General features: G+C 37.3%; 1 pseudogene; it reads right to left on the reverse strand.

Moving 5' to 3' along the window:
* Nucleotides 1-22,567: 22,567 nt before the first annotated feature.
* On the reverse strand, nucleotides 22,568-24,612 carry LOC149164971 (pentatricopeptide repeat-containing protein At4g33170 pseudogene; annotated as a pseudogene).
* Between the last annotated feature and the right edge of the window lie 3,369 nt (nucleotides 24,613-27,981).

The raw sequence follows: 27,981 nt of genomic DNA on the forward strand, positions 1-27,981 counted from the left end.
TTCCACAATTCTTGTAGGTGGGTTCACCATTGAAAGACGAAACTTATAGAGTGAATATGAAAATTAGTTGAACGAATTGAAACTTAAACACTCCACATATATCCACAAAATCCAAGAGGAACATGAAAAAAAAATTAGAATATTGAAGGAATAATGTGACAACAACATTCTAAAAATGACCAATGTTGGTGTCCAAGTATGAATCATGCAATTCACCCAATCCACATTTAATTTTCTACCCAGGGTTCAACCAGTTGTTTCAAGGCTATCATGCACTGTATATGCATCCAAAGTTTCCCTACCAAACATTCAACATTAACTATAAATTCATCAATGTGTAACAACAAGCAATATTGTAACAATAATAAGAGTAACAACGAGTGATAATTATAACAACAATAAGGACTCACAACAAAACATTGATAAACATTCACAACAATAATAAACTCACGGAAATGAACCTAACACACATCTAATCCAGCAGCACCTCGTCAGGAGAGTGGGCCCAACACCCTAATTAGGGTTGTGGCAAGATCAATGAATCATGATATGCTCAGAACATCAACTTGTCATTAATAAAAGAAATATTACAATTATGTTCTTACATACTCAAAGAGTATTTCTCCTGTAACGTTAACAACTCTTAACAATGATATATTTCAGAGCCCGCAACTCTTCTTTATACAATGTTTCAATAATTCAACCCCTAGAATTAAGCCATTGTCTGCCCTTAATTACATGGTGGTTTTCAATGAAACAGAATGTTAAAAGATAGCAATGTGTCAATTGAAAGATTGATTCATCGTTGCAGCTAGTGTTCAAGGATAGCGCTGCCAGCTTTGATAGCATCATTCAATGAATCACGATCCTGGTCATTCTCCCTTTAAATATGAAGAAATAACTAAATTAGTAAGCAACTTAGGTAATAATCCAATACGAGTATGCTTCATTGACCAATAATTCATAAAGACATGACGAGAGGTATACCTATGCATTTTAAGATATCGATTAACCACTATTGGCGTGAAATGGATAAAAAGAACATGGTAAACGGGTATGTAGAAGTATACAAATCTAGCCACCAACATCTTCCCCCAACTGCCCTTACTGCATTTCCTCATTCAATTCGTCACCTGCGCAAGTCTGGGTTAGAGTTGCGATGATCAACGTGAAGCTGTGAAAGATTGTATTTTGCAAACATCTCTATTCCTAGGGGCTTATACACATATATTTGGATGACTTATTTCCACCAATCCTCACTTACCTCATAAGACAGAGTGTATTGATCAACTGACACCCAGATGATGGGAAATCAAAACCTCAAACCCATCCATTGGACCCCACGAAGCCGTATGCACGCAATATTCTAGGGTGTCCTATTTAGAGCCCGAGCAAAATTGGGGGCCCTAAAAGGTTCATATATCCTGAGAGTTGATGACGAGATCACCCACTATTTCTGGAAGTTATCCCGGTCCTCCTCCTGACAAGTAAAGATCTTTTTTGTGCATATATCAATGCACCATTGTTGAGTTTCCCACATATGTTCTTTCCATCCCTCGATCCCTAAGAGGGTTTCATGTTTTTTGTAAACATTCACAGACTCTCAGTTCTCCATCTAAATGATAAGTGGCTTATTTGCTTTATTTTCTTCAAACGTATCAAAAGCCTTTTTCCTTTTAACTTGGTTGAATGTATAGGAGGTAAAGGATCTTAGTAGAATGTTTCCTACATATGGCACTGGGTTAAATGATTGATCATCACCCACGAAGTAGTCATGCATTTACAACTCGCACATCAAATATTCATCTAAAATATTGTGGCATCTCATGATGCACAGAAACTGCGTTGAATCTTCCATATCATGACTGAGATCTTGGTAGACACTTTCTAAAGAAAAGAATAGATGTTTTTCATGGAGGAACAAGGTATAGTTGTGAGCAGGGGGGAGAGAAGCCATTGCCTGTTGTGCCAAGGTAAACATATCTTCTTTATTAGCCTTTAATAGCTTCACCTGTTCTTCTAGTCCCTCAATTCACTTCTGTCGTTACTCCTACTTCCGCTTTTCCTTTTCTATATGTTCTATGTAGCTGGAGACTGTTTTTCTAGCTTGCTCACGATTTTTCCTTATTCCTTCCCGGTGTGCCCCTAAAAGAATGGTCCCTCGATGAAAGAGAGTTGTTGTAGCTTGCCACATCTGAATTTTTGCAGACATGAAAAACTCCCACACCTTGATCATATGCAAAAACAACTCTATCTGTGTAGCTGTTGAAGTCATTAGCTTGTCTTCAATCTATGTTGCCACTGAAATAGTTTCAGGTCGGGGCTTTACATCATTTTCCTTGTGCTCTCTCACTTTTCTTCCTAAGTGCCGTAACCGTTTACTCAATTTCATGATTTCTATTTTGACCTACATATTATCTCCGAATTGTGGTTGATATCTTTCCTTAAGAGGGGATCTCCTTCTCGGACATTGCTCGATAAACTCTTGTTTCACAGCTACTTGTTCCACAGGCCTCACAACTAGTCCAGGGCCTAGCGGGTTGACGTCGAAAAAATCATCAACCAGTTCTTGTTTTACTCTGATTTACTCTGTTTGTTCCTCGACTTGGGGAAAAATCCCACGATCTCCTTCTTCAAGTCTTAGGACCTCTATGTCTCCCCCCTGCAACTCTGGATGTACTATAGGGTCTTATGGGGTAGTGTATTTGACACCTCCCTCTTGTACTTTCTTTGCTGCCCGACCATCCTCTTTCACTTGTACATGAATAGTTCCTAACCCTTGCGGGTTAGTTTTTTCAACAAATTCCTCTTCCATTTTTCTCAAGAATGGTTTCTAACCCTTGTGGGTTAATCTGATTAGTAGTTTCCTCTCCCATCTTCTTAGGAATGGTTTCCAGCCCTTGCGGGTTAGTCTTATCTACAACATTCTCTTCCATCTACCCAAGAATAGTTTATAACCCTTGCCAGTTAGTCTGATCAGCAACATCTTCCTCCATCTGCTCAGGAACAATTTTTGTAGAAGTAATACCGGCCATAGCTTCTTCATTTTGTCCTTAGGTTGGCACTGGTTCTCATGTGATAATGCCGACTTCCAACCCTTCTATTTGCTCAATTCTTTCACCAATCGATACTAGTTTTTGAACAACTGTGTCGATAATGGTGCCCTTATCTTTCCAACAAATTTCAGGATCGGAGGAGAAGCTTCTTCTTTCTCCATGCATCTAGAGGAACCCGTTTTCCTTTCCCTTATTTGAAAAGATGCAAGAAAAGCAGAATGAGTAATAATTTCATCAATTTCTGTTCTCTCAATTCCTGCTAATGCAGGCCCTCCTTCCTCTTCTTCTATATCCACTAGTTGTTCTATCCTCCCTTTTACTCTTCTTGCCTGTGCTTCTCCCAAGTTGTCCTTCTACCCAACAGCCGACACTATCTCTTATGGAGTTGTGTCAAATATGGCTCCTATTTCCCCCAAAGCTTTCACATTCATTTGAACAGGTGGTGCTAGTTCTTATGTGATAGAACCACCTACATTTTGAATCACAAGTTCTTTAATTGTTGGAATAGGTGGTGTTGGTTCTTATGTGTTAGCACCACCTACATTTCTGACCAGAAGTTCTTTAATTGCTTGGACAGGTGGTGTTGGTTCTTGTGTAACAACACCACCTACATTCTCAACCAAGAGTTCTTTAATTGTTTGGACATGTTGTGCTAGTTCTTGTGTAACAACACCACCTACATTCTCAACCAAAAGTTATTTAATTGTTTGGACAGGTGATGCTGGTTCTTGTGTGTCAACACCACCTATAACTGCGTCCAAGGGTGGTGATTCTCCTCCTATATTGGTAGTCAATGCTGGTTCTTGTGGATCAACATCAACTGTAGTCTCTTCTATATCCATTGAATCTATCTCTATTGAGCCAACAGGTAACACTGGAACAATGTCGTTTGTGGTGTCTTCTTCCACTCCTACATCTTCTTCCTCTTCCCCTGCAGGTAGCATACCCACAAGTTCTTCCTCTGCCAACTCGGTGAATTGTGGAAAATCCACAGAGGTTCGAGAAAGAGCATGCACCACCAATAATCTAACCAACTCACGATTTTTGAGAACCACTAATGGTTGTCGAGACCGTTGGGCAAACTGCACCATTAAGTGGAGACTGCTCCATAGGAAGTATGGTATGTCTAAAGCATGAACCTGCGCATGCCGAAACCAAAGGCATGCAAGGAGTTTGAAATGATACTTAAATAATGTAGAGAAATGACCTTTGGAAGTAACATACCTCATAGCAAAATACGCCACCTCACCCCATGGATATGGAAGCGATTTATGATCATACCCTCTTCCTTTCTAGACCGCTCTCTCCCCAGCCTGCAAAAATAATTTTGCAAACTACGATAAAGGAGACTTCCGAGAGAACCATTTCTGACCTCCTAGCTATAATCCATTGGCAATTGAAATAGCTTCCTCGATGACAGAAATATCCAACCCACGGACTGTAGAATTATTTCCTTCCAAGTTTAACACAAATGCTACTGTGATGTATTCATCAAATCTTTGAAGCCTCTATAAATACACATGCCATCTTGCATCCAAGAAGACTTCCAAAACATCTGCGTCGTGCCAAACCTGTTCTGTACTCTCTGATTCGCGTCTCACAACCTGTCCACCCATTCTGTAATGGCTTTGTAACAACACTTTGGAGTAACAACAAGTTGTCGAGAAGGTGTGCTGGTAGGTTGATTTGCAGTGAGAGGTGTGATAGTGATGGGGTGCAGTGAGAGTGATAACCAGAAGGATAACGATAAAATATGGAAAAATTGTGGCGGATAATGGATGATAATGGATAGTAATAATGGTAATTACTTTGCAGCATTGGAAAGGACTATTCATTAGTACAACATTACCAACTTGAAATCCCGATGCATATGGGTATTGTGCGAAGTATGGTGGAAAACCACGGAGTGAATGCACTTAGCACAAGGTTTAATAAAAATAACAATAAGTCATTATTATAGAATATTTTCATTTATTATAGTACCTACCCCCAACTAAGGGATGACTGTCCACGAACATATAGAGTCATGTCATATGAGTTATTAATCAAATACACAAAGTCGATTAGGAACATACCTGACGACTTACCTTAATGGAGTAACAACAGCAAGGGAGTAAGAACATTGGGGGAGTAACAACACCCGAGGCATAAAAACACCAGAGGAGTAACAACACTAGAGGACTAACAACACTGGAATACTTAGATGAAATCGCAACGGAGTAACAACACAAGAGGAGTAACAACATGAGTTAAGTACATAAATAAAATTTCCATCATCAGAGTCGCAAAACTGAAGGAGTAACAACGCGAGTGAGGTACTTGCAAGAAAAAGATTGATAGAGTAGTAACAACATTTCAATATCTATATATATATATATATATATATATATATATATATATATATATATATCAGGGGTGCAATGGGGGAATTCCCTACACTAATAACTTCAAAACCAGAGTTATTAGAGAGATATTTGATAAAGGAGTCCCTTGAAGCTAGACGGTGATATAATCTGGGGCGATTTCAATTCATGATCAAAGGAGTATGTGCCTCATCAATTGTGATAAGTTTAACAGTCCCATTGTCAAATACCTTGTCAATTTCATATGGTCCCATCCACATGGAGATAAGTTTTCCTTTAAAATCATTGAACCGTGAATCATAGAGTAATGCCCAATCTCCTCTTTGAAACACCTTTTTCTTACTGAATTTATCATGCCATTTAGTTCGTTGCTCCTAGATTGCAGTAGTATTCTGGACAACTACCAAACAAATTTTGTCCAACTCATTTAACTATTCCAGTTAGTGTTTTTGGGATTGTGAAAGATATAAACCTACTTTAAGGGTTGTCCCGAGCATCTTAATTTCGAATTCCACTGGAAACAAATGGGATTTCCCATAGACAAGCTCATATGGTGAAAACCATGTTGTGTTTCGTTGTGTTGTTCTATACACCCACAGTACCTTAGGAAGTTTTTCAGCACAATTCTAATGATTGTTCACTACAGTCTTTGTCAGAATATTCTCTAGTACCTTATTTGTCATTTCGAATTGACCATTCGCCTAAGGGTGATATGGAGATGCTACCCTACGATTGATTCCATATTTATTCATAAGTCATGCTATCACATGTGATGTAAAATATGCCCCTCCATCTGAAACACTCACTAGGATCTCTGTATCGTGCAAGATTTCCTTAGAATAAAAATTCTAAGACAAACTATTCCATTGCTTTCACCACAGCCTTGGCCAACTTTGTTATGTAATTCGTGAAAACCAAAATGTTAACTTTCTATTGTGAAGGTAGATTAAATGGCCCAATAAAATCGATATCCCATTTTTCAAAGGGCTCAAGAGCTAGTTGGAGTTGTGATGACATTTCATCTGCCTCACCAGGTTGACCCATCTGCTGGCAACTATCGCACCCTCTAACATATTTCCTTACATCACAAAAAATAGAAGGCCAACAATATCCCATTTTTACCACCTTATGACCTGTCCGCTTATTTGCAAAATTTCCCCCACGAGGACCATCATGAGCAGCTTTCAAGACATCATAGATGTCATCTCCACTTATGTAGTGCCAGGTTTGATGATCAGATCCTGTGTTAAAGAGATATTCCTCTATCCATGAATAATGGGCACAGTGATGGATTATCCTTTGCTTTTCTCTATAAGACAAGTGTTGAGGCACCTTTCTTATATCTAAAAAGTTAGCAATATTTGCATACCAGGAAGTGTGATTAGAAATTGAAAAAATATGTTCATTTGGAAAACTATCCCCTACAGGTGAACCTTCATCACTAATATCCATCCTAGACAGGAAATCTGCGACTATGTTATCTTTCCCTGGTTTGTCTACAATGGTAATATCAAGCTCCTGAATTAACAGTAACCATCTTGTAATGTGACCAGGGGTCATTGGTTTGTACATCATATACTTGATATTTGTATGATAACTTTGCATGAGAGTAGGATACTCTCTAATATAATGCCGAAATTTATTAACAGTGTAAATGACATCGAAGAACTCCTTTTCAGTTACTGTATAATTTAATTCAGCAGGGGTCAAATTATTTTTGACATAGTAAATTGCATACGGCTTCTTGTCCTCCTGCTACCCCAAAATTGAGCCTATTGTTGTTTCAGAAGCATCAATAGAGATGTGAAACAGGAGTTTCCAATTAGGGCCGTGTAATATCAGATCCTTGTAGACTAGTTATTTGATTTCTACAAAAGCTGATTCACATTCATCCTTCCACACAAATTCTACATCTTTAGGTAAAAATTGAAAAAGTGGGAATTATATTTTAGAGAAAAATCTCTATGAAATGCCCATAATAGCCAACATAACCAATAAAGTTGTGTACTTGTGTCAGTGGCTTAGGCATAGGGAATTTCAAGAGTACTTCTACCTTTGCCGGGTCACCCCGAATTCCTACAGCTTAAAGCAAGTGTCCCGACACTATCCCTTCTTTCATAATCATATTCCATTTAGTGGTGCTTAGAGAAACATGTGTTTTCTTGCATCTTTCAAGTACTTTCTCTAAGTTTTTCAAAGCTTCTGTAAAGGAATCCCCACATGGGGTAAATTCATCCATGTAAATGTCAACACTATCATTAACTAGATCAGAGAAAATTCATAATATTTCCATTTGAAAGGAAGTAGGTGGATTACAGAGGCCAAATGGAAGGACCCAGTATGCAAAGGTTCCCAAAGGGCATGTGAAGGTAGTTTTATCCTAATCCTCAGGAGCTATTTCTATCTGATTATATCTGCTAAATCCATCGAGAAAGGAGAAAAAATCCTTCTCGCTAATGTATCAAGGTCTTGGTCAATAATGGGTAAGGGAAAATTGTCTTTCTGAGTTGCTTTGTTTATTTCCTTGTAATCAACACATATCCACCACTTTCCATTCTTCTTAGGAACAATGACCAATGGGGAAACCCATTGACTGTCTGATATCGGATAAATAAAACCCACATCTAATAGCTTCTGTAGTTCATATTTGACAATGTTTTTTAAGGTAAGATTAATTATTCTTTATGGCTTACAAATAGGTCGACATTCCTCTTTAATGTATATATGATGAGTACATAAATCAGCAGGGATGCATTTAATATCAATATACTCCCAAGGAAAAGCTTATTTATTCTCCTAAAGGACTTTTAGCAGTTGTTCGGATTGGGAGTGTGAAAGGTTAGGACTAATATTCAATGTTTTCCCTGGTTCAATTTCTAAAGGAACACTCTTATGATGTAAAATTTCAGGAATGTTTTCTATTTCTAGTTCTGGTTCAATATCTTCTTGAACATTGCATCTCATGGCAGTTTCTAACAATTGATGGGTTGAATTATAAATGGAGTTGGGATTGCTGAGAATGGTGCTAATAGCATCGTACTCCCTTTCATCTTTAAAACAGAGAACCTCATTGACAGTAAGGATGGGTCTAATTTCTTCATCTTCAGATTTAGGCTCTTTGGTAGGTAGAGACTTTTGAATCAAGGTAAATCCAGGTTGATTTGATGAACTTAGTTCTGCAGGGGGTAAAGGATAAGGTTCGTTGTAACTTCCTCATTGGATATTACCATGTTTCCAGACCGACACATAATATAAGCATCTTTAGTTGGGAGCCAAGGTCTTCATAACATCAAAGGGTGCCCACCGGCTAGGGATTTGGCATGTAAAACCATACGTTCAATGGGGTATTTCCATGAGTCTACCGAAATAGTGATATCTTTTAGCTTCCTTACCGGTCTAATAGTAGACTGATCTGCCAATTCTAGGACGGTGCGAGTTGGTTTAAGATTCTGTAGACCCAAGGTAATCACCGTTAGAGAGGTTATAACATTAATCGCTGCCCCCAAATCTACCAGTACATTTGGGATATCCACCCCATTAATCTGCACTGTCATAATCGAATTCCCAGGATCCCCGTATTTGACAAACATAGATTTCCCCAACATTATATCTGATAATTTACCCATGACATGAACAGTAAGAGGGTCCCTTGGTTTTCTGCTAGGTTTTTTAAAACAATATTCTTTAATTGTCTTAGCATAAATCAGTATGTCCTTCACGGCCTGAATTAACATAAATTTAACAAATAAATTCTGCAATTCTTCGAGAAAATCAAATTTAGGATGAGGGATTTGTTTGCTCCAAGATAATCTTTCAGGATAGGGTGGACCAGTCTGACACCCTTTAGTAACAATAGTTTGTGAAGTGGTTTTTTTCTTTATAGGAATTTGTGTTAGCTCATCACCTATCATTCTTTGTTCTAGTTCTGAGACTTCATCATCCGTATGCTCAACAATTATGGGCGAAGTCTAAGCATTGACCACTCGACCAGATCAGAGATTTAATTCATTACATTCCATAATCGCAATACTATATGCAGGGAGGTTGAGTGTCTCAATGTGTTGAGCCCCTCTATTATTTGGATTTGGATTGGGTTGGACAGGAAATTGGCGACAAAGAGGAGGATTACTAGTGGGTGCATTAGCAGGGAGTTGTAGTTGCTCCTGTGGCATAGGTTGGGAGAATTGTCTTGAAGGATGAGGAGGAGCTCCACGCCAATTCTGGGACCATGAAGAATTTGGACCAGATTGAGGATACTAGGGTTTCTATGGCATTGGATATTGGTAAGACTGCAACCAAGAAGGTTAGAAAGGTATATAATGCTGACCAAAATTCATATTATTAAATTACTGAGAGGGGTCTTCACGCATACCTTGATTCATATTCGACGGTTGTGGTTGCCACGGTTTCCTTGATCCCATAAAATAAAGTTGTTCTGCTTCTTCATTTGTCCCTTGAAAGACTGCCTTCAACCTAGGAAGAGACGGGAAAATTCTCGTGGAATGACTATGTTAACATATCGCACAAGTCTCCACAAAATTTAATGGACATTCCTTCAATGGGTGGTTCATCTTGCATTGAGAGAAAAAAATAGATATGGCCTTCTCTACTTCCATCTACTTTTGCTTCGCCTGCAACACATCTAGTTGTGATGATAATGTGCTCAGGATATCGGTTCTCGGGTTGTCCAATAGATTCCTAGTTTCAAGCTTTATAACTCCACCACTAAATTTTTTGAGAGTTCGGATCCCCTCCCTCTGTCTCACAGCCCCTTGTGAACACTTGATGCATAATTTATAGATGGTATCAAACTCCTCCTTTGATATATCCCCTTTCCCTACTATGTTCAAATGCTCTAGAGATTCCTCCCTCATGGCCTTGAGAAAAATTATCTTCAAGATATTATTATCCAAGTCACTGTGGCTGGATCTCTGCAAACTATATTGAAAACGTTCCACAAAATCTTTCCTATTCTCATCCTCTTTTTGCATAATCTTAAAAATTTCTTCCTTTACATCCTGGGATTTGCAGTAGTCTTGATATTTCTCAAGGAAAATTGTTTTCATATGATCCCATGTAGCAATAGAATTTCCTCCCAAACGCATAAGCCATCTTAAAGTTGTGCCTTTCAAAGTAGCAAGAATTGTCTTCAATTTCTGAGCATGAGAAATGTAATCATACCCCTGACAAACAATGTCAAACTAAAAAAGAAATGTGTACTGATCCTTAGAAGTAAGACCATGGAAATTGGGTATTGTTGTCAAAGGAATAGGCTTCATAGGTGCAACACCTCTGATATATTTGATTGGAAATTCAATTGAAGAAGATGTAGGAGCCATGAATATTTGTCAATACTCAATTGGAATTTCAACAGGTTTTGGCTTTGGAGGTTCTATAACAGGTGATGGAAGTTTTTTAACAACACTCCTTTGATCAAACGGTGCCAAGAATTCCTCAAATCATCTTCCTTTGAACTTACAATATGCAGTTCCTCAGATCCTCTGCTTGCTACTCCTTCTTCCCCTAATTTCACTTATGCTATTGGAGGAGGTTCTAGTTGTGAAAGTGAATGCCCTCCAGATCTCGTATGAGATGTTACCTTAGCAGAAGCTCGTGACAATGCTCCAGACTGAGCTCTTGAGATGATCTCTTGGATGTAAGTTTTTTTGCCCAAATCAACCCCTTTTCTTTTTAGGGGCCTCCCTCTACCCCTTTTATTGGTGTCTCTGTTCATACAATTAGGAAATAAAAGGGAAACATTCAAACAAATTAAAAGCTCAAGACCTGAAGCAGGATAAGAACTTCCTTCCCTAGGATGAGAGAGTGACCCCTAAAGAAAACAAAAGAAAGTAAATAATAAAATCCCAGAAATCAAGCTTAGGACCTAAATATAGTGTGAAAAATAAAACTTCCCTTCCCACGATGAGAGAACAATACTTATGAAAGAATAAACAAGGCAATCTAAAGCTCTAGACCTAGATCAAGGTGATAAAAAATTCCTTCTCGAGGACAAAAGAATAATCCTACAAAAAAAAGAAAAGCAAGAAACCAAACAACCAAATGATCCAATTCTTAGGACATCGCGCAAGGTGTAAGCTTCCTTCCCTGGGACGAGAGATTAGTCCTACGGTCAATGCTGGTTGTAATTTCGTGCCTCTAATAGCCTCCCCGACAACGGCGCCAAAATGTTGGTGTCCAAGTATGAATCATGCAATTCACCCAATCCACATTTAATTGTCAACCTGGGGTTCTACCTGTTGTTTGAAGGCTATCGTGCACTATATGTGTAGGCCACAGTTTCCATACCCAGTATCGAACATTAACTATAAATTCATCAATGTGTAACAACAAGCAATATTGTAACAACAATAAGAGTAACAACAAGTAATAAACATAACATCAATAAGAGTAACAACAATAAGGAATCAAAACAACACATTGATGAACATTCACAACAATAATAAACTCACAAAACTAAACCTAACACACATCTAATCCAGTAACACCTGGTTAGAAGAGTGGGTCGAACTCCCGGATTAGGGCTATGGTGAGATCAATGAATCACGATATGCTCAGAAGATCAACTTCTCATTAATAAAAGAAATATTACAAGTATGTTGTTACAGACTCAAAGAGTATTTCTCTTGTAACCATAACATCTCTTGACAATGATAGCTTTCACAACCCGCAACTCTTCTTGATACAATTTGTAAATAATACAGCCCTTAGAATTACGACATTGTCTACCCTTAATTACATGGTGGTTTTTGGAATGAAACAGAATGTTAAAAGATAACAATGTGTCAATCGAAATATTGATTCACCATTGCATCCAATATTCAAGGATAGCGCTGCTAGCTTTGGTAGCGTTGTTCAGTGAATCGCGATCCCGGTCATTCTCCCTTTGAATCTACAAAAATAACTAAATTAGCAAGCCACTTAGGTAATAATCCCCTACACCTATGCTTCATTGACCAATAATCCATAAAGACATGACGAGAGGTATACCTGTGCATTTTAAGATATCTATTAACCACTATTGGCTTGAAATGGATAAAAATAACATTGTAAAAGGGTGAGTAAAAGTATGCAAATTTAGCCACCAATGACAATGACAATGAATGTAGAAATTGAAACTCTTAGGTTTCAATCAATTCAACATCATGAAGTGAAAAATAGTCTCTAGATTTTTAAGGCCCAAGAAATACACATGAGCCAAATATTGAGGAAAGTGCAGACTAAGTTTTATAAAGAAATGGACAAAATTTGCAAGTTTTTTCTACAAAATTTGGACCTTCAAGACATAATAGAATCTTTGGTGGAGGAAGGAAAGTACATCAAAGAAAATTCACATCAATTCTTGAATGGGAAACATAGCTCGAGCCTCACAACATCTCAAAATTATCCAAAACGGATAAAATACTAATTTTTACTTCTTTGAATCAACGATGGTTTGAGGCTAAAGAAATCAAAGATTGCATCAAAAGGGCCACTAAACATTTTCTGTCAGTATGGAAGAAGGGGACAAATTTTAAAGAGGAATTTGATTTGTCAAGATCCAAACTATTGAAAGATGCAAAATCTGGTTCAATGAAACATAATCTCAAAGACAATGCCACAGATAACCAGAGAGTCATAGACATCTTCAAAACCTAGAATCAAAAAAACTTTCAGAGACTTTTGAATTTTCCCTTTAGGAAAATCAATTTGATTTCCAACTTTAGAATCAAGTAAAGAAAAAGAGTTGTGCAAAATTTCATATCTATGTGCGAAGTGAATATCACTCATTTTCATCCTATCCACTTCTTAGCAATTTCTCAACTGTACTCAGATTGGGCTAACTACATCAAGGCAAACACACCACATTTACCTAGCATGGACAAACTTTCCTTTTATTCAATGTTATTTATATGACCTCTTACATTGGAGTAAGGGTCTGCATGTTGAAGATGTGCAAGAATTTTATTTTCCTAAGTATTTTTTCAATTGAAAGCTTTTTGAAAACGGACACTACTTGAATGCATTTTGTTCCTGTGAACACTTTCACTTCTTGATGGATATAATTGTTCTTGAGTTCTTAAGTTTACTCATGTTTACCTATGGCACAATATTGGCATATTGTGCTTGACAATTTTTTGGATATGGTACACCTTGAATTCTTGCTGAAAGAAATTTGTTATTTTTGCATGTGATTGCATATCTATTTGAAAGTGAAGCCTGGTATTGAAAATATACTTCACTAAACTTCAATATAGTTTATTTTGAATCTCTATATTTGAAGGTTTACACACACACATATATATATTTTCCGAACATCACTTATATTTTTGGCATATGGTACACCTTATTTCCTTATTGAAAGAAATTTTCTATTTTTGCGTGTGATTCCATATCTATTTGAAAGTCAAGTCTCGTATTCAAACTATAACGCTCTAAAATGCTATCGTTTTCAATGTAGTTTATTTTAATGCTATGTATTTCAAGGTTTACATATATATATTTTTAAAATATCACTTGTATTTACCAAGCAATTTTTAAAGTCAAAGGTTTTTTCAAAAACAAAATTCCTAGTTAAATGTGTATCTATATTTTAAATAGATGTATACGCTGCTCAATTCTTAACTTTATTCATGTCTATTTATAAATTAATATTTCCACACCTCTGAAGATATGGCACACTATTTTTTTCCTTTGTCAAAGCAAATGTGGTTGGGGTTTCTTCTTTATATTTGCATATCTCTTTTCCACTTCAGTGAGGTATTGTAACTATACTGCACCAAATTGTTCATATTTTCAAGATAATTTCTTTTCAGGTTTCTTATTAGTGCCATTGCATACAAACATATTTATGCAACAAGATTTTTATTTCCAATAAAAAAATTTAAAAGAAGGCTTTTTGCAACAAAGAACTAGGAGTTGAATTTGTTTTGACCTATGAGATTGACTTCCTGTCATCACTCTAATTTCTTAATGCATGTATCTGTTACACTAAATATTAAGATATTCTTTTAAACACAAGTATGTTACACTTATTTTTCTTCCCTGTCAAAAAAAATAAAATCTTAACATCTTGCTACAGTGCAAATAATCACTGTCATTTTGAACGTAAAACCTTTTCATGGGATTTCTGGTGGGAAATCCTATCAAGTCCATGGGTATCTTGAAGGTATATCACATGCGCTGGACTGCGTTAAAGATCTTCTTGAAGCATGCACGACTTTTATATTATTATTCTAGTTTGAATTTATTTTTGTACCAAAATAATATTACCACTAGGTACCACGTTGATGGTATGATTTCGGCACACCATCCAATCCAATCCTGCCTAATGTTTTATTTCCATCTGGGTCAGATTCCGTTTACGTGTAGTGTATTAATGAATTGTTTATGTCCATTTAACAGTCTGCAATAACATGTGCTTTATATCATATGTTCGATGTAAAATGGCAGTATGTTTTATGGATTTTCTAAGGTATAAAATAAATCATTTTTAATTATTTTAATCATATTGAATTACACAACCCATAAAGTTTTATCGAACTAGTTTAACAAGGTGGAGGAATTGCCCGGTTTCTGTCACCACCTGGAAAAATGTCCGGCTTCGGCCACCGGCAATTCCTCCGCCGTCAGCCACCTTTTGTGAGCTCCGCCACCCTCCGCCACCGTTCCACCCACCACCATGGAACATTAATTTTCCTAACAGAATTCTGAGCGCGGGTATGGCAATTCGAATTTGCCCCAAACCAATTCCCATTTCGCTCATTTGCATTCGAATTTTCTCAGAGAAGAAAACTTGCTCAACCATCCTCAAGGCCAGGCGTTCATTTTGGGCTACATGAGTACAGGCTTCTAGAGTGAGTTTCTAATAGTACATAATACTACAAAGCATATCATATTCAACTTTTGTAAGGGAAATATGTGCCATCATTGATCACCTCACAACATTTGAAGGATGCAAATCTATGTTTGTACATGAAGTGAAGCTAAACTATTAGCCAATGGCATGGCAAGGAATTTCATACCATTATTGGCACAAGGATGGAGATATTACAAAAATCACAGAGTTTGCTATAGCCGTAATATCCTGCATTGTCTCCATTATCAGAGTAACTTGTTATTTACGACTGTTGCTTTTACTCTGGGCAATGAAGTCACGCCATCGTCAATGCCAACTCAAAATGCCAATGAAAGATCACTCGGCAAAAATGGATTCTGTGAAGCGAGCAGAGATATTAAAACATTCTGTGAGCAAGGAAAATTGAACGAGGCAATGGGTTTTTTACATGTTATGGATCAACAGGGAATTAAGCTAGACCTTGCTGTTTATAATTCTCTATTACAGACATGTATTGACATGAAAGCAGTAGCAGAGGGAAGGCTAATTCATGAATATTTGATCAGAGATGGGTTTAAACCAGATACAAATTCGAAAACCAAACTTATTATCTTGTATGCTAAATTTGGTAGTCTTGTTTATGCACGCCAAGTGTTTGACGAAATGTTTGAAAGAAACGTGGTCACATGGACTGCCATGATTGCAGGATATGCTCAACATGGGTATGTTGAAGAAGCCTTATTGTTGTTTTCCAATATGCTAAGGGTTGGAATTGAGGCTAATAAGTATACTTTGCAAGTTTTCTGTGGGCTTGCGCACAATCATGGGCTCTGGAACAGGGAAAACATATACACAATAGAATCCTTAAGACAATATTTCGGTCGTATTTATTTATGGAAAGTGCTCTTGTTGATATGCACTTGAAATGCAAAAGTATAGAGGATGCACACCGAGTGTTTAACAAAACTTTTCAATGAGATGTGGTTTCATGGAATGCAATGGTTGCAGGTTATGTTGTGCAAGGGGATGCTGAGAAAGCCTGGAGACTCTTCTGTCTAATGCAGTAGGTAGGAATGAAGCCTGATCAATTTACTTTCGGCAGCATACTACGAGCGTGTAGCAGCTTAGTAGCCTTGGAAAAGGGTAGCCAGGTTCATGCTTGCATTATCAGGATGGGTTTTCAATCATATTCTGTTGTGGGAGGGGCACTTGTTGATATGTATTCCAAGTCTAGCAACATGGACAATGCACGTGTTATATTTGAATTGATGTCCCCAAAATATGGGTTGATGACAGAGCCTCTTTAGTCGCCTTGCAATGATCGGTCACGCATTCGAACTTGTCTAACTACTGAATTAGCTTTAGAATGTGAGGAACATCTTCTTAATTCATAAGAGAGTAGAGAGCTTTGAACAAACAAAATCCAGTTTCAGTGGTGGGAAGGTGAGAAGAGTGGAAAAATGAACCTGCCTGTCTGTCGCCTGGTGATGTCTGCCTTGGTTTGCTACTTATCTGTCTCCTGGGTGGTGAGGTGCAGAGCACAGGGTAGAGTTTTCCCTCAGAGTGAGCTGGTGAGCTGGTGAGTCAAATTGGCTAGGGGATTTGTAGAGCCTGCAGGGAAAATTTGAATGCAAATGAGCGAAATGGAGATTAGTTTGGGGAAAATTCGAACTGCCATACCCGCACTCAAAATTCTATTAGATGAATTAATGTTCCATGGTGGTTGATGGAACAGTGGCGAAGGATGGCAGAGCTCGCGAAAGGTGGCTGAGGGTGGAGGAATTTCCAGTGGCCGGAGCTAGACATTTTTCCGGGCGGTGATGGAAACTGGCAATTGCTCAGCCTTGTTAGACTACTCCATCAAGCTGATTTTGCCTTCATGGAATATTATATGATAGCATAGTAGATTGTTATGTTATTTTGAACATGCCCTCTTCATGATTTGTTGATGTTCACTGAACGATGTTCTATCCTTTTATGCTTGTGATAAAGTGTTAATTGTCCTATTGCCCAAAACAACGTCGGTTGTTATCTTTTAGTTGTGTGCTGGTGTATATATGCGTGTTGATGTTCCTGGTCACATATAGTTTATGCTCTGTTAGGATAATGATGGTGTTGATTAGTTTTCAAAATTTTAACATGGATGCTGTTTTTTTTCAGGTTGTTCTACAGTTCTGCTTCCAACCAAGATTTTCCATGCATTGAACCTCAATGTGGAAGACATAAATTCTTAGTCAAACACACAATGTGGTCTTTTTCCAAGCATGCAATTCTCATCCAAGCACACAATGTGGCATTTTGCCAAGCACGCAATGTTTATCTATAAAATTATTTTTTGTTGTAAAATGCATCATGGAAGTGATGGTCATGGTTGAAGACTTGTATTTTATCTAGTCCATGGTTTTCCAACTTCCAGTTATACAGCAAGTGATAAAGCTGTTATAGATTAATTTACCTTTTGTATAAACATCATTACATGAAATGATGCTCTGGAAGCATGAGGGAAGTATTATTCAACACTGTCGCAGTTTCCACAGTCTTGAGGAAACAGTTCTAACATTTTGTAATAAATTGAATATAATGAAATCCATTGCAGTGAATTTCTCGCTAGCAATCTATTATATTCCAAAATTTTGATGTTCAGCTCCACTCCGTTTTGGTATCTTCCTTTTTATGTCAATAAAGCAGATCCGTTGCAATCATTGTACTTATCATTCCAATGGTAACCCCTTTAAATTATTAGTTAACCAATTTAACCTACTAAGGAAGATCCTTGCAAGTGTTCACTCTATTCCACCTATGTTCCTCGAACATGCCAATGAAAACATTGATTCACTCTTTGAAATCTGCTCCCCTCACCATATTTCCACTGTTGATCAAATGGCTCTGTGATGCATATAGTAATGATAGTATTCCTATAGCCACCTGCCCCTGATATTTGAAATGGCTTAGGCATTTTATAAGAACTACAAAATCCCATGTTACATTACACTTTATAAATGTTCCAAGAACTTTTGTCCTTGCTCATTTCCCTTAACAGAATTTATAAAATTTGACAACATTTAAAAATATCGATGGGGTTCAATTATTTGAAACAGAGTTTTAGGTTCTAGAATTCCATAGAAGGTATATTTAATGAGATTGTTTCATCATTTTTTTATATTCTGCCATAAGAGAGCCCCTTTTTTAGCATATCCACTGGCCACTACACATTTCTGCTATTAAAAGGATTCAGGCTCATCTTTGGAGGATTACTAATGCTTAGTAAAAATGATCTCAGCATAAGCTCATTTGGTACGAGAAGGAAGCTCATTTGTTGTCATTCTTGCTATTGTCTTTGCTTTAAGGTTCTCGTTATCAATCCTAAATCAACTTTTTGTTTTCTTCTATTGTTCATGGGAATATCTGGAATTCTATTATATTCATTCTGTTTTAGATTGGGAAAACAATTGCATCAAATTATATTTCTTTTCAAAGGAAGGAAAGATGGGTATATGGAGTAGACATAAAATGTTCATGCTATATTTACTGTGACTTTCACATATACCAATCAAACTACCCCATGATTCTAGTTCTACACAGCTTGAACTTGGTAAGCAGGCATTGCCGTAAGATTTCAATAATTTCTTTTATTGGAGAATTGTTGCAGAGAAGATAACCCCTTTTTTAACATATCCACTGGCCACTACACATTTCTTCCATTAAAAGGATTCAGGCTCATCTTTTGAGGATTACTAATGCTCAGTAAAAATGATCTCAGCATAACCTCATTTGGTATGAGAAGGAAGCTCATTTGTTTTCATTCTTGCTATTGTCTTTGCTTTATGGTTCTTGTTATCAATCCTAAATCAACATTTTGTTTTCTTCTATTGTTCATGCGAATATCTGGAATTCTATTACATTTAGTTTGTTTTAGATTGAGAAAACAATTGCATCAAATTATGTTTCTTTTTAAAGGCAGGAAAGATGGGTATATGGAGTAGACATAAAATGTTCATGCTATATTTACTGTGACTTTCACATATACCAATCAAACTATTTGGCAATTTCCATAACTATATGTGTGAATGTCGGGGCTTTGTTTATCATAGTGCTGCCTTTGACTTATCTCCTGTAAGAAGTTAACTGCAGTTAATTGCATCGGTGGATCATAAGAGCTTGTTTACATGCTCCGTGTACATGAAGTCCCTGAGGGTATATTGCTATCCACCGCTCATGTACTCCTTGCATCATGATTGATGTTGAAAAACAATAAATCCTGTGTGGTGAGCTTTTGATGGCAAGTAACTTCAATCATTTTACTGTTACAGCTGGGAACACCTATGGCATAAATTAGAGTTGAAGTGATTGCATAGAGTAGTATGAAATAGGTATTTGGGCTTGAATTTGATTAGGACAATTATTGTGCAGCACACCTGTATAATGACTAGGAGATTGAGGGTGTGATTAAAGGGGGGAACTATGGAAGGAGTTTTGTGGCCATGTCTAGTATGCATATCAATTATGTGAGGATGCTCTGCAATTCAGCAATTTGCATAGTTTTACATTTCATTATTGATAGAAGAGAGCAACTAGTGGTAGACACCCAGTATTCAAGGATCATCCCACATGTCAAATGACTGGCAAGTGATATATGACAAACAAAGATGGTAAAGGTTGGTATTTGTTGGGGTTGATGACAATTCAACTTGGCATTATATTTTAAAATCCAATTTTGAATGGATTGATGGATTGATGGATGAAGATATTAATTAAATTCATTAGTTAGTGGGTTTGGTTTAGATATTGTTAGTGTTCCATGGGGATGTGCCCCCTAGTGTGTTTCCCATACTTCAGGGGCTATATGTCCCACTTTTGGGGAAGCTTAGGGAAATGATTCCTGAGTGTGGGGGATGCTTTTTCCCAGCTACACCCCCCCATCCACAGAAAAAAGATAAGGGGAAACACATGGGAAATGATTCCTGACCTGATAAGACATAACAAAGATAGGGGATTGAGTTTTGAGGATTTTGTGACCTTGGTAATTAATGGTAATGTTAATTATTTCAAGATGTTTGAGAGGTGCCAATCTCATTGGACTTCACATGGAGAAAGTAAAATTTCGTATCCCATTCATATTTCAGTGGACTTAACAATTTTCCAGATTTTGGATTATAGCATTTCCACTCGATTGTACATTGATGAATTTTCATGGGTTGAATTGTTGTTGTTGAGATTTTATCATATGGGGATCCCTATGTTAGGGGCCCCGATGCCCCCCTGTCCCCCATGAATTTCCCTAAAATTTGGGGTTTCCCACATGTCCCCCATGTGTGTTTCTCCACTCACACACTCTGTTGCCCTGGAAACTTGGTGGAACATAGGATATTGTGCATACTATGTGTTCTATTATGACCAATGGTTTTGAAACTTGTAATTTTAGTCAAGAGCAAACAATTATGTTCAATTACAATCCATGATTCTGTCCCTATGCAACAAATGGCTCCTATCTGTTGTTGATTTACCATTTAGTAACCAATTGAATTTTGATGGGAAGTTGATATGAGGTAGTGGGATTGGCAGCAGACACAAGCTGATGGAATAGAATCAATTTAGCTGATGTGTGATTCTTGCAAAAGTTGTGTGCTTTAATGATTGTTAAGGTATGCTATCAACCTGGCACTTATCTGGGTAAGACTTCCATGAATCCGTCCCTATGCAATAATGGATTGTATCCCTTGTTGATTTACCATTAACTGCCCACTTAACTTTGATGGCAAGTGGCAAGTTGATCTAAGGTAGTGGGATTGGTAATCAATGCAAGGTTAAGGAGAAGAATCAATTTTGCTTGTGTAATTTTTACAAAACGTGTTTGGTCTAGTGGTTGTCAATGTATGTTGGAAAGTGGGTAACATTCTGGGTCACTCGGTGTCAAACTTCCACTGAAGATGGAAAGAGAGAGGATTCTGAATTGCAATTTGAATTAGTCTCTATAAAATATAATTTTTTTTTCAAATTGTTGTTTTTTCCCTTGATGAGAAGTCCGTAACTTGAGGGAATCAAATTTGATATGACATGGTCATAATGTTTGAACTATAAATTGAATTTGAAAATATATTCAAACTCTGTGCATGACAGGTGTTGGTCGTAAGGGAAATCTTCTCAAGATTAATGCAAAAAAGCTCGTACCAGCTCAAAATTCTTTGTCCATGTTGTATCCGGTCTTTAAATTGATATGGATGCTGCTAGTTGGACGATTTATTGGCCTTTAGCTATTCTCCAATTCATAATTCATTGCTTGAATGATATAGTATTTTATAAATCTCTTCTTTACATATGCTACCAGGTTTAGAAGCTTTGAACTCCTGCCTAGTTAAAAATGATTGCTCTATGAATAGATGTTGCAGGCCTAATTTTGTAGAATGCAAATAATCCAAATTTAATTGGTGCTATATAGACTAGACAGAAGCTAATCACATAGCACAGTGAATGCAAATTAAAGGTTTTGTCAAGAATGTAAACATAATGAGGATATATGGAGCATAAAAATGGTGGAATTTGTACACATTTGCTACGAAGGAGTGATAAAAAATGTGTTTTCTTCTGTTTTTCAAAATCATTATTCCTGTGATTGTTTTGAAAGTTACTAGTTTATTCCCCTTTACATTAAACTTGTTAATAGAAATATGTAGATCACTTAGAAATGCGATAAATTCCAAGGTAGATATAATCTTTTGGAAATATTATAAACAAATCAGGATTCTGTATTATCACTGCTTCATTTCTCTGTTAGATTGTTAATGAAATAATGATAACTTTGGTCAATCTAAATTTGATTCTTATTCTTCTGATTGGATTGCAAGAATAAGATAAAATCTACAGAAAGGTTATACATGTTGGTTTATCTATAATTACTCTTTGGATTGCCTTTGCTTTTAGTTGATATACAGGAATTTTCACTTCTTACATGTAACTTGGAACATTTATGGCAAGCTTTTATGTATCATACCTGGGTTAAAAACCTCTTGCAAAAAGGAGGAAAATTTTCTAAAGCCTTTTCTGCCATGTTAAATAGTAGTTTTCAATTTCTACACACCTTGTTAATACTTGAATTTTGAATATCTTAGCATGGTGAACTTGGTTTGCTTCAACAATACTCTTTCGTTTATATGCTTAGTTTGTGTTCTGTATGGAAGGTGGTTCAAATTCATCATATGCACTTACTATTTTAAAGTTTTTTATTTGGTTTAATTTTTTAAATGTTTGACTACTTCACTTGGCACAATGAAGGAGAATAGAAACAAAAAAGATATTCCTCACATTCTGAAGCTAATTCAGCAGTTCGCCGAGTTCGAACACCTGACCCTAACTACAATTTCCCTTTGAACAATCTTGTAGATGAATTTGGTGGCAGTGTGACAGTCACCACAGACACGAAGGTTTTTTACAACTCGTACAGGTGTCCCTTGGGGTGTGGTAATAAGCCCGAAAGCAATGGCCAGCTTTTCACTGTGATGGCAAAGAATATATTCCTTCAGCTCTTCCTCTATGTTATGCACCACAAAGTTTGTGTCTGGTACATACCGTATTTCCTTCATTTGACTAGTCAAGTTATCTATCATTGCATAAATCCCCTCAGATTGACGGTGTGATCTATCCCCCGCGACAAAATTATATACACTCTTCTTGATTTCAATCCAACTGTAGCCAGTTTCTTTCTTTATTCCTCTGTCCCTCATCATTTTTCTAACCTTTACTGCATCTGCCCACCTGCCAGATGCCGCATAGATGTTTGCTAACATCACATAATTACCAGAGTTTTGGGGGTCTAGCTCAAACAGGTGTTCAACTGCTAATTTGCCTAGCTCAACATTGCCATGGATTCTGCAGGCACCAAGCAAGGCACCCCAACAAGGCACCCCAAATTGAAGCATTGGGCTCAAAAGGCACTTTCTCTTTGATTAATTTATGTGCATCATCTAGGCTCCCAGCTCGTCCAAGAAGGTCAACCAAACAGACATAGTGCTCTGCGCTTGGAGTAACATGGTGATCTTGAATCATGGAATTAAAATATTGCCATGCTTCATCCACTAAGCCTGCATGGCTGCAGGCAGACAGAACAGCCAAAAAGGTAACATCGTTAGGCTTTATGCCCATCTGTTGCATTCGCTCAAAAAGTTGGAGAACATCCTTTCCATGACCATGGTTGCCATATCCTGTAATCATGGTAGTCCATGAAACCACATTTCTTTCATGCATTGTGTCAAAGAGATGCCGTGCATCTTCTATCCTCCCGGATTTTGCATTACATATCAACCAGAGCGTTCCCCATAACAATATACGACTCAGATTCAACTTTAAAAATGTGAGCATGGATTTGCCTGCCCTGCTCCAGGGCTGCAAGGCACACTAGAAAACATAACATGGTCTGGTTTTATACCAGCGCGCCACGTTTCATAAAAGATTGATAATGCCTCTTCATCATGATCGTGTTGTTGAGCATAACCAGTAATCATCGCCGTGCAAGCGATCACATCTTTTGGGGACATCAATTCAAATATAACACGTGCATTGTTCATGTTGCCACACTTGGCATACATATCAACAAGTGCCCCTCCCACAACAGAAATTGAAAACCCAACCTGATAACGCAAGCGTGAACCTGGCTAACCTTTTCCAAGGCTGCTGAGCTGCTACATGCTTGTAGAATGCTGCCGAAAGTAAATTGATCAGGCTTCATTCCTGCCTGCTGCATTAGACAGAAGAGTCTCCAGGCTTTGTCAGCATCCCCTTGCACAACATAACATGCAACCATTGCATTCCATGAAACCACGTCTCGTTGAAACATTTTGTCAAACACTCGGCGTGCATCCTCTATACTTCCGCATTTCGAGTGCATATCAACAAGAGCACTTTCCACAAATGAATACGACCGAAATCTTGTCTTGTGGAAGCTACTGTGTATCTGTTTTCCCTGTTGCAGAGCCCATGATCGCGCACAAACCCGCAGAACACTTGCAAAAGTGTACTGATTAGCCATAATTCCAACCCTTAGCATATTGGAAAACAACAATAGGGCTTCTTCAGCAAACCCATGTTGAGCATATCCTGCAATCATGGCAGTCCATGTGACCACGTTTCTTTCGAACATTTCGTCAAACACTTGGCGTGCATAAACAAGGCTACCACATTTAGCATACAAGATAATAAGTTTGGTTTTCAAATTTGTATCTGGTTTAAACCCATCTTTGATCATATATTCATGAACTAGCCTGCCCTCTGCTACTGCTTTCATGTCAATACACGTCTGCAATAGAGAATTATAAACAGCGAGGTCTAGCTTAATTCCCTGTTGATCCATAACATGTAAAAAAGCCATTGCCTAGTTCAATTTTCCTTGCTCACAGAGTGTTTTAATATCTCTACTCGCTTCACAGAATCCATTTTTGCCGAGTGATCTTTCATTGGCATTTTGAGTTGGCATTGACGGTGGCGTGACTTCATCGTCCAGAGTAAAAGCAACAGTCATAAATAACAAGTTACTCTGATAATGGAGACAATGCAGGATATTACGGCTATAGCAAAGTCTGTGTTTTTTGTAATATCTCCATCCTTGTGCCAGTAATGGTATGAAATTCCTTGCCATGCCATTGGCTAATAGTTTAGCTTCACGTCATGTACAAAGGAGATTTGCGTCCTTCAAATGTTGTGAGGTGATCACTGATGGCACATCTTTCCCTTACAAAAGCTGAACATGATACGCTTTGCAGTATTATGGACTGTCAGAAGCTCACTCTAAAAGCCTGTCACTCTAAAAGCCTGTACTCATGTGGCCCAAATTGAACGGTTGGCTTTGAGGATGGTTGAGCAAGTTTTCTTCTCTAGAAAATTGGAATGCAAATGAGCGAAATGGGAATGGGTTTGGGGCAAATTCGAATTGCCATGCCTGCACTCAGAATTCTGTTAGAGGAATTAATGTGCAGAATTCTGTTAGAGGAATTAATGTTCCAAGGTGGTGGGTGGAACGGTGGTGGAGGGTGGCGGAGCTCACGAAAGGTGGTTAAGGGCAGAGGAAGTGCCGGGCATTTTTCTGGGTGGTAACGAAAACTGGGCAATTCCTACACCTTGTTAGACTACTCCAATTTTATCTATTTTAAAACAAATTTTATTTATATATAAAAATTTAATTTTATTATAAAAAGTATTTATATATGAAAATTATAGTATATTATATATAAAATTAAAATAATTAAACTACTTTATATAAAATTAGTTACTTTTATAAATAATTAATAAAAAATTTGATTAATTATTTGATGAGTAACTAATAAAAAAACTGATTTTATTTAAACTGTTAGTTTCATTGATATTTTGCAAAAGTCCTCGAGTTATGAAAAGTTCATAACTTAAGCTTTCTATTCGACCTAATCTCCACCTAATTCTAGGTAAACTCTTTTTCGTTCACAGTGAGGGCGGCAAAAGTTGCGCTTTTCATTCGAATCATTTGACTAGCGTAGTTTGCATAGAAGCGTATTTTAACTTTTTTAAGTTGACTTTTACGGTTTTATATTTTCAGGCCTTGGAATTTTAGGTTGTTTCACGCGTTTTTATGAGGTTGACTCCACTTATAGTTCAGGAACATAATTTATAATAACCAATCAAACCGGACTTCTATTTTTTAACACAAATTTAAAATATAATTTTATATTAATTTACCAATTATTAACACTTACTTAAAAATTTATAATAATAAATTATCCAATGTAATATTTATAATAACTAATCAAACCGGACTTCGTTTTAAATAATTTTAAAAAAATATTTTATCCAAAAAATTTCTTTATATGTCACCAGAACTCAAAACTTTCAACATAAATGGTATAAATATTAAATTTTTAAATATTAATAATTACCATGTATCTAATTTATTATTAACTATGGGTAGAAATAAAATATTTGTATTCCTTAATATTATATATTTTTAAAATTAATTTTTTATACTCTAGTTTTATATTTTAATTTTGAAATATTGTATTAAATTGTGAATACCTTTTTCAAAGTTCTAAAACATGTAGAGTTTAAATTTGAAAATTTCTTTGACTTTTCGAAATTAGTCTTTGCGCTTCGTTTATATCAACTTTATTTTAAGAAGATTTCAAAGATTACAAAAAAATTGTGCATTTTAATTTTTAATTAAATATTAAATTATTTGTAATTAAGATATATTTAATTTCTTATTATCGTTTATTTATGTTGTTAGGATAATGTGTTCACTCTTAATTAATTTATAGTTGACTAAAAATTAAACCAATAATTTTTAAAGTTGATACGGCAAAATAAAAATAATTTATTTTTTTAATTTTATTTATTTAGGCTATGATTAGTTGAGAGGGCTAAAGTCTTATTTAGTTATGATGATTTGTTGCTGGATGGTATGCTTATAAGTTTTTTTCCGTTAATATCATGTACAATGAGTACATAAACTGAAAGTTTGAAAGGACATTCCAAGTCTGTTTTTATTTCTTACCTCGATGTGTTAAATGCAAACAGTTATTTGGAGCGGTGGTGTAAAATTGCAGAATACGCAAGTTCCAACATAGGTTGAGAGTCAGACTCAACTATGGTTGGCATTCTTATGCCACAAGAGCTTTACTACGGATGACTGACTCCCAACTATCCGATGGGTCGACTATCCTTTCAACATGTGCAGTCTTCTTATTTGTGAGCCTGACCACCGGTGTCATGCCCCTACACCTACGGTAGTCTTTCAACCGCTTATAGCGAGGTGCGGCACCACCGAACACTTTCTTTTCATCAATACTTATGTTCATGGATTACGCCTTAACATTCGATACTTAGTTTATTTTTGTTACCAAGTATTATTATTAGCCTTTATACAGATGAAAACCCATACATATTCATCATCAACAGCAATTAACACATATACAATTGCACAACAGTATAAAGGGAGGGGAAACTCCTTGCAATATGAGTCTGCCCGAATCAATATATATAATTTTCTTTTATAAGTATAAGTTAAATATTCGGAAACCCCAAAATTACACAGCCAAATTTTCACAACTTTGGCAAACTCGGTTGCCCAACTCATCGGCACCTCCGCACGACTCACCAACACTTCGCTCACCTCGTCACACGATCGTGTTGTTTGCCCAACTTGGGCGCGCCTCGTCGTAACCAAGTTTCCAGACACGAGCACCTCCGCACGAATCACACCTCCGTTCACAACTCCAACACTTCACCCGAGTCGCCACACGACTTCACCTGGGTCACCACACGACTTCGCTCGGTTCGCCCGAACAACCTCACCCGGGTCGCCACACGACTTCACCCGGCCCGCCCAAATGACTTCACCCGGGTCGTCCGACGACCTCACCCGGCTCGCCCGAACAACCTCACTCGATTCGCCCAAACGACCTCGCTCGAGTTTCCTTCCCGATGACCTCGCCCGAGTCCTGCCTGAACGACCTCACGCGAGTTCTCCCCGACAACCTCACCTGAGTTTCTCACCCGACGACCTCGTACGAGTTTCTCACCCAACGCCCTCGCCCAAGTTTCTCACCTGACGACCTTACTCGAGTTTCTCACTTGACGCCCTCGCCCGAGTTTCTCACCCGACTTCCTCGCCCGAGTTTCTCACCCGACGACCTCGCATGAGTTTTTCTGAACGACTTGCCCGAAGTGCGGGCACATCTCCTACGCCCTTCGCACTTCTACACCTGCGTCCAAC

Source organism: Pinus tabuliformis, chromosome 5_1 (genome assembly GCF_031772625.1).
Source record: "Pinus tabuliformis cultivar Carrire ecotype Pingquan chromosome 5_1, CPIR1, whole genome shotgun sequence".
NCBI classification, from domain to species: Eukaryota; Viridiplantae; Streptophyta; class Pinopsida; order Pinales; family Pinaceae; genus Pinus; species Pinus tabuliformis.